The sequence below is a fragment of the Gadus macrocephalus genome, chromosome 6 (genome assembly GCF_031168955.1).
Source record: "Gadus macrocephalus chromosome 6, ASM3116895v1".
NCBI lineage: Eukaryota > Metazoa > Chordata > Actinopteri > Gadiformes > Gadidae > Gadus > Gadus macrocephalus.
Window position 1 is genome coordinate 17486129 of NC_082387.1, and position 7966 is coordinate 17494094.

Below are 7966 nucleotides of genomic sequence, written 5' to 3' on the forward strand. Positions count from 1 at the left end.
TGTATTACGTTGAGGGTTTGACGTCAAAGTATGAGGGGCCGTATGGGACATTATTCAGAATAAGCATGCACATACACATATGAAACCAAACTCATTCACATACTATACTGAAAAACTCGCACACATACAAGTGAAAAGCTTTTACATACACAACTGAAACACTCTCATACAAACAACTGAAAAATTATACGCTCACATACACAACTGAAAAGCTTGCATAAAACCTAGTGAAAGCTTTTACATGGACTACTGAAATGCTTTCACACATACTGGTAAAATGTTCTCATAAACACAGCTGAAAATTTTTCTCTCACACACATATGAAACCATTCACATACTATACTGAAAACCTCACACATACACAAGTGAAAGCTTTTACATACACAACTGAAACACCTTCACTCAAACAACTGAAAAGCTCTCGTAACAACTAGTGAAACCTTTTACATGAAATAGTGACTATTTTGAGCAAGGCTTCAAAAACCGTTGTTTTTTATGTGATACGTCAAACGCGTCATATTACGTAGGAATTGGTAGACGCGGTCGCTGTTGCTGCCTCAGCTCTATGCGTAGTTGTGAGTAGTTACCGCGGTGAGGGGTCTTGTACCCCCCCCCCCTGTGGTTTTTGGGTTTTTCTAATCAACGAGATGAGGTTTTGTATCTGTGGGGGTTGTTCCAACTCCGACCTCCGGTCCGACCATCTCCGATTTCACAGTTTCCCCGATCGGAGAAAGGATGGAGCAGGCTTTCGAGCCTGCAAACCCTCACGTTAGTTGTACTCACTCGTTCTCCAGTAGGGGCATACACACGACCTCTTTGACGCCAGGGTTGTTGGCCTTTTCACTGGAGCAGCGCTGAAGGTCCCAGGTGGCCAGGCGTCCCGCGGGCCCGGTGCCACGCGGGGCCGCAGGGACACCATCTGCTTGGGTCCTCCCGGCGGGAGGTCGAGGTCGTCGCTCCGGAGGCTGAACGAGGTTGGGCTCGGATGGGACCGACCCGTGTAGGTCAGCCCGCCGTTGGTATTGGTGGACGGAGTTCTTGAGCGCTCCACAAACACCTGGAAACGGATCTTGTCCAGTAGGGAGCAGTTTATGTGATCGACCCGAACCAGGTCCTCGATGCTCTTGAACGGACCGTGTTGGGTCCGATAGGCGACAATGTTCCGGGCGATTTTCTCTGTGATGCCGCGGATGCTCATGAGCTGCGGCGGGGTGGCGGTGTTGATGTTCATGCCGCTGCAGGAGGACATATGCTCCGGGTCTCTCCGCAGGGAGGACGGGGAGTGCTGCGACGAACTAGTCCTACTCGACACGCAGATCTCCACTTTAATAATCTCCAGTTTGGTGGCACCTATCCCACTCACCAGCGCTAGGTCCTCCACCTTCTTGAAGCCCCCGATGCAGTCCCGGTACTCCACGATGCTCCGCGCCACGGGGCGGTTGACCCCGGGCAGGGTCATGAGCTCTTCCTCCGTGGCCGTGTTGATGTTCAGCCGCTCCTGGTTCACCATAATTCTCCATACACCACAACTCTATCTCCCTCCTATTGCCATGGTGTCTCCCCCTTTTAGGTGGTTGCTGTTCTCCCTCACGGCTAGCTGGCTCAAAATTGTACGGAAGTGGTCCGAAACTGTTATCCATTGTTGTTATGTTGCCTATGTAGTCTATGATGATTAGAACGTCCGTCTACCAATTCCTACGTCACGCTCGAAAATGAGCGTTTGAGATGCGGAAGTAAAATTGTATCACAAAAACGGCTCAAGATGCCACTTGTAGTGTAGATTTATTAATAAAAACTAGAGCTGTCAGTTAAACGCGTTATTAACGGCGTTAACGCAAACCAATTTTAACGGCGTAAAAAAAATTATCGCGCGATTAACGCAAATATTTTATTTACAAAAAAATAAATGCTATGTTCAAATGACATTTGTTCAAAGCAGTCGTTTAATTGCACTATAGGGTCTTTTTTTGTATCGTCCTGTTTTGATCAGTATATGCCAATGTTGTTATCAATAAAAAATCATTTGCACAAGACAAGCCGATGCACTTCACCATGTTGATAAGAGAATTAAAATGAGAAGAATTATGGGACAAAAAAATCAAGGGATATTTAGCATAGAAAAAAAAATTGCGATTAATCGTGAGTTAACTATGACATTAATGCGATTAATCACGATAAAATATTTTAATCGCTTGACAGCTCTAATAAAAACTAAATAATCGTGTATTCGAATTTTTTTCCTATATGATTCTTCACTGCAGTATCTAACTTCCAATACGCACTTTAAATAGCTGAAGAAAAGCTGTTTATTGGGAGCGGAACGTCCACCGGTGCCCGACGTCCGCAAAATGCGGACGTCGTTGAGGCACGCCGCATGCGGACGTAATTGAGGCCCACGCTGTTGGTGGGCCGCGCTCTGAGTGCGCGCGCGCGCAGAGATAATTTGCTCGCTCGCAATTAATATCTACGGGTGTGATATGATATAATACGCCCGAATGCATGTTTTATCACATGAGTGCTTTATGGCACTAATGTGTCGCCATAGTAGCGCCTGTGTCTGTAGCGAGTCTGTCGATTATTTGTCTGATTGCGCGCTTTTTCTTTTCAACCACCTTCCGTTTCAACTGAAACGCCTTCCGTTTTCACTGAAATGCCTTCCGTTTTCACTGAAATGCCTTCCGTTTTCACTGAAACGCCTTCCGTTTTCACTGAAACGCCTTCCGTTTTCACTGAAATCCTCACACACGTACTAGTGAGTCACAAAAACACCCTATGTAAGAAATGTATGGCATGTTATCATGTTTTTTTTTGAGAGACACAATTTCGCACGTTGAGCACACAGTTGTGTGACTCGTTTATTTAGTAAGAGAGAAACAGGAAATCAAAACGTGCTGAAGGTAAACAAATCCCGCATGGGCTCTGACGTCATGAGACGAGTCACACAACTGTGTGCTCAATGTGCGAAATTGTGTCTCTCAAAAAAAAACATGATAACATGCCATACATTTCTTACATAGGGTGTTTTTAAAGTGAATTCCCTAAATGATAGAATAAGGCAGGATGGACGTTGCTTATGCATTTTTAAATCATCATTCTATTTGGATTAATGGCAAACAATTCTGCATTTGGCATAGTTATTTTATAGACAATATGCAGAATCTTTTCACTTATACGCATATAGACTGCTTGATCTATCGTAAAGGTGAGAAAAATGACGCAAAAAACACCCCTTTCACGTGAACGCGCACTGAACCTAAAGCAGAAAACCTGGTTCAACTAATTGAATCTAAAGTGAGCTTCATGGTACCATTTAACTCTGATTGCGAGTTGCGGCTCTGTCGAGCCAGGTTTTCCCAAGAAAGGCTGGGTATGTTCAGCGAGGTTCGTGGTATACCCCCCTGCTAAGTAGTTCCAGTCAGTGTTTAGATTCTCTGCCCGAGCCCGAGCCCGACGCGGGGCGGGTCGGGCCCGGGCCGATATTTCCCACCACTATACTCGGGCCGGGCCTTTGATCGAGCGTTTTTATTTTTATTTTACCATTGGTTTATTGGCCTAATCTGAGGAGAAATCTATGCCATAAACAGAAATATTATAGGCCTTTATTACACGGGTCTTCTCAATGCCGTGGAACGCTCCGTTAACTTGCATGGGTAGTAGTCCGGTGACTTGTCTACCCCAGCGTCTACCGTTGCTAAGCGACGTCACCGTCTTTGCGGACAAATTATTTCTCTGCTGATCAACACTACAAATGGCCAAAAGACTTGTATCCCCCCCCCCCCCCTTTAAATAAATACTATGGCAGAATTAATATTATTATTATTCTCATTCAACTTGAACATGTGTTTTTACAGTAGAGTGGTGGAGGGATGACGTATGTTGGCCAACCCGGAAGTGAGCGTCGCCCTGGATTCCCTCGACAAAAAGCCAACGGGTTTTGCCATTGGATTTTGGATTATTATAAATTGAAACAATTTATTAAATAAATATTTGTGAGATGTCATTACTCATTTGTGAGATGAGTTTGGGTGTGGGAGAAGTTCGGAGAGGCCATGGAGAAGGACTTTCGGTCGGCACCAAAGTGTTTCTGGAAGACTATCCGGCACCTCAGGAGGGGGAAACGGGGAACCATCCAAGCTGTGTACAGTAAGGAAGGGACTCTGTTGACCTCAACTGAGGAGGTCGTCGGACGTTGGAAGGAACACTTTGAGGAACTCCTGAATCCGAATAACACGCCCTCTATGTTGGAGGCAGAGCTCGAGGTTGATGGTGTTTCGTCGTCAATTTCCCTGGTGGAGGTCACTGAGGTAGTCAAACATCTCCGCAGTGGCAAAGCCCCAGGGATTGATGAGATCCAGCCAGAAATGCTAAAGGCTCTGGGTGTTGAGGGGCTGTCATGGTTGACACGCCTATTCAACATCGCGTGGGAGTCGGGTACAGTGCCAAAGGAGTGGCAAACCGGGGTGGTGGTTCCCCTGTTCAAAAAGGGGGACCAGAGAGTGTGTGCCAATTACCGGGGTATCACACTTCTCAGCCTCCCTGGTAAAGTCTACTCCAAGGTGCTGGAAAGGAGGGTTCGGCCGATCGTCGAACCTCAGATTGAAGAGGAACAATGCGGTTTTCGCCCCGGACGTGGAACTACGGACCAGCTCTTCACTCTCGCAAGGATCCTGGAGGGGGCCTGGGAGTATGCCCATCCGGTCTACATGTGTTTTGTGGATCTGGAGAAGGCGTATGACCGGGTCCCCCGGGAGAAACTGTGGGAGGTGCTGCGGGAGTATGGGGTAAGGGGGTCTATCCTCAGGGCCATCCAATCTTTGTACTCCCAAAGCGAGAGCTGTGTTCGTGTTCTCGGCAGCCAGTCAGTTTCGTTCTCAGTGGGTGCTGGTCTCCGCCAGGGCTGCGCCTTGTCACCAATCCTGTTTGTGATATACATGGACAGGATATCGAGGCGTAGTCATGGTGGGGAGGGGTTGCAGTTCGGTGGTCTGAGGATCTCGTCACTGCTTTTTGCAGATGATGTGGTCCTCATTGGATCATCGGCCTGTGACCTTCAGCACTCACTTGATCGGCTGGCGGCCGAGTGTGAATCGGCTGGGATGAGGATCAGCACCGCTAAATCTGAGGCCATGACTCTTAGCAGGAAACCGGTGGATTGCTTACTCCGGGTAGGAAATGAGTCCTTAGCCCAAGTGAAGGAGTTCAAGTACCTCGGGGTCTTGTTCGCGAGTGAGGGTACTATGGAGCGTGAGATTGGCCGGAGAATCGGAGCAGCGGGGGCGGTATTGCGTTCGCTTTACCGCACCGTTGTAACGAAAAGAGAGCTGAGCCGCAAGGCAAAGCTCTCGATCTACCGGTCGATCTTCGTTCCTATCCTCACCTATGGTCATGAGGGCTGGGTGATGACCGAAAGGACGAGATCGCGGGTACAAGCGGCCGAGATGAGTTTTCTCAGAAGGGTGGCTGGCGTCTCCCTTAGGGATAGGGTGAGAAGCTCAGCCATCCGTGAGGAACTCGGATTAGAGCCGCTGCTCCTTTACTTAGAAAGGAGTCAGCTGAGGTGGTTCGGGCATCTGGTAAGGATGCCCACTGGGCGCCTTCCTTGGGAGGTGTTTCAGGCACGTCCAGTGGGAAGGAGACCTCGGGGAAGACCCAGGACTAGGTGGAGAGATTATATCTCAACACTGGCCTGGGAACGCCTCGGGATCCCCCCGTCAGAGCTGGTCAATGTGGCCCGGGAAAGGGAAGTCTGGGGCCCCCTGCTTGAGCTGCTCCCCCCGCGACCCGACCCCGGATAAGCGGATGACGATGAGGATGATGAGGAGGAGGAGATGAGTTTGCTTCCTATTTATGTCGAGTATACACCCCTACTGTCCACAAGCATCCCCCCCATATGGATTTGGAGAATTGTTGCCACGTCCCAGTGGTGGAGGTATCATATATATGAAAGAGGGCATTCAATTATACTATAATGATCAATTAGGAGGCCGAAGCCCTAAAGGAAGTGATGCAATAGGTGTCTGAGGGTCAACATTTGAGAACCCCTTTTATCAAAGGGGGTCTCAAAGGACTCATACGCTTCAACAGCGGCTGCAGCAGAAGTGTTGAGACGAAAGATGATATCAAGACATTTATAGAATATTCCCATTCACATGATTCTTCGCACGACCTGCAGGTTGGAGAGACTGAAATAACCCCCAAAATGAGTAATAATGTAAAAGCAGCCAAGTCCCACAAATTGCTTGTACTATTTATTTCATTCCATTGTTTCGTTGATATGCATTATTGAAAAGTATCAAGCATATGGATTTAATGCAATATCCACAAACAGTTCAAAATGGTACCATGAAATGTCTTGTTTATTGTATTAACCAGTTCATTTCTCTTTTGGGAAAGTCACCAAAAGTCAAATAAAGTTAAACGCAAGGTCACAGGCTAACAGTGGAGCTGTGTTGGGAACCAGCAGCCAGGAGCTTCCATGGAAACTTTCTACCCATGTTAAATAGATTTAGTTGGCAGTTCCTTTTCTGCCCATTCTTTTTTAAACTTGTGGAAGCACTTTGCAGCACTGGGAGACACCATTTCTAACAGCAATGGAGCTAGATTCTAAAAATATCAAAAGATGCCCAAAGCAAATACCTTTAACCCATAGTTGTGTTTTATCAAATTAAAAAATTTCAGAGTTTCATTGACTACAAATTGAGCAGAAATATTTTGCATACAAATCTTTAAATAGTTTAACCACATTAAGAAAAATACATTTGTTAATTTTTTTTATTAGTGAAGCCACAAGTTTTGCACATTATCCAAACAGAATACCTGAAATGTTGATATTTCAGCCCTTTCGGGTTAAAACAAGAGAAAAGGACAACCTAACAAGAGTGAAAAGTTTGGGTTAGGTGACCTATAGTTCAAAGATGTCCCTGGTCAGGTAGACTAAATAAAAGTGTATTCCCAATTGCTCCAGGACATTTGTGTAATTTACTTGTGAGCTCTCCCTCAAGCCTAGAGAGACATCAGTGTTGAACCACCAACTGAAAGAGGGTATTTGCCATTAGTATGAGTGACAACATTTCATGGCTATTAATTTAGTTCATTATATTTAGCCGATTTGAATAGACTTTTCTAGCAGGCGAGGCTGTCAAAGAACTAAATATGGAGCAACTACAAAAAATAAATTTGCAGCATGACCAAATTATACAAAAAGTATAGGAACTGTTCTAGCAGATATGTTTTAGAAGTCTCTTTTGATAGGCAGGGAATAATTGTCTTTGTCACCCTGTAGTCATGCCATCAAATCTGTTGGGCAAAGTACCGCTACTGATTAATCCAGTAGACTCACCAGTCAAGTCCCCCTAGTTAGAAAATGGAAGAAACCCAGTTAGTCATGTTAATTATTCTGTTACAAATGAAGACTAATACTTTCCACATATTGCGATCCAAGTTACTGGCTGCAGTCTTGGATTTTATAGTTCGATATGAATAGATTCAATTTACTAAACTATTAATCATGCTTCAGAAGAATTAACCTTTCTTGGATAGCAGATCTACCACAAGCCTCCATTACCACAACCTCCAGATGGCTTACGACCTACAGCAACTCCTCGACTACTGCAAGCCAACAAATTGGCTCTTGCACACCAGACACGCATTTTGCTTTATTTTAGGTTTTCAAGCATCTTAAAATACCCAAATCATCGCTCCAATACACAAGTCAGCTAATGGCCTACAAGGAAATGCTGAAGCTAGTGTTAGTGATGGCGATAGAAATGGACAAGCTTGCGTGTAAAAATATGCAACTAGAATTGCAAGGTTCACAGCCCAGTTGCATAAGTGGTCACAACTGTTGGATTGTAAGCAAAGGTAAAAAAAATAAAATAAAAAAAAATCCCACAAACTAGTCAACATGGTCAATTGAAAGCCTGTACAAAACTACCCTGGAATAGTCAAATGCAGCTTTACTGCGGAT